Raw genomic sequence first — 361 nt, 5'->3', positions numbered from 1 at the left:
CTGGGTTGGGGACAGGTGAGTATTGACTCATGCTGGAGATGCTCAAGCAAGGGACCTAATCTGGGTTGGGGACAGGTGAGTATTGACTCATGCTGTCTTTTCTGCTTTCATGTAATTTCATTTGGTATGTTACATCTTTCAAAGTACTTTATAGACAGCTCTAGGTTATGGGTTTAGACATTTAATTCTTCATGTAGTAAATGCTCAATAAATGTCTCTGATCATCTAGGCAAAAGGATTCTTGGTGGCACAGTGGTTAAAGTACTCAGCTGCTAGCCAAAAAGTTGGTGATTTGAACCCACCAGTTTCTATGTGGAAGAAAGATGTGACAGTCTGCTTATGAAAAGATTTACAACCTTGG

The sequence above is a fragment of the Chrysochloris asiatica genome, unplaced genomic scaffold (assembly GCF_000296735.1).
Source record: "Chrysochloris asiatica unplaced genomic scaffold, ChrAsi1.0 scaffold00051, whole genome shotgun sequence".
NCBI lineage: Eukaryota > Metazoa > Chordata > Mammalia > Afrosoricida > Chrysochloridae > Chrysochloris > Chrysochloris asiatica.
The sequence above is the reverse complement of the archived record's forward strand: the minus strand, read 5'-3'. Positions refer to the sequence as shown.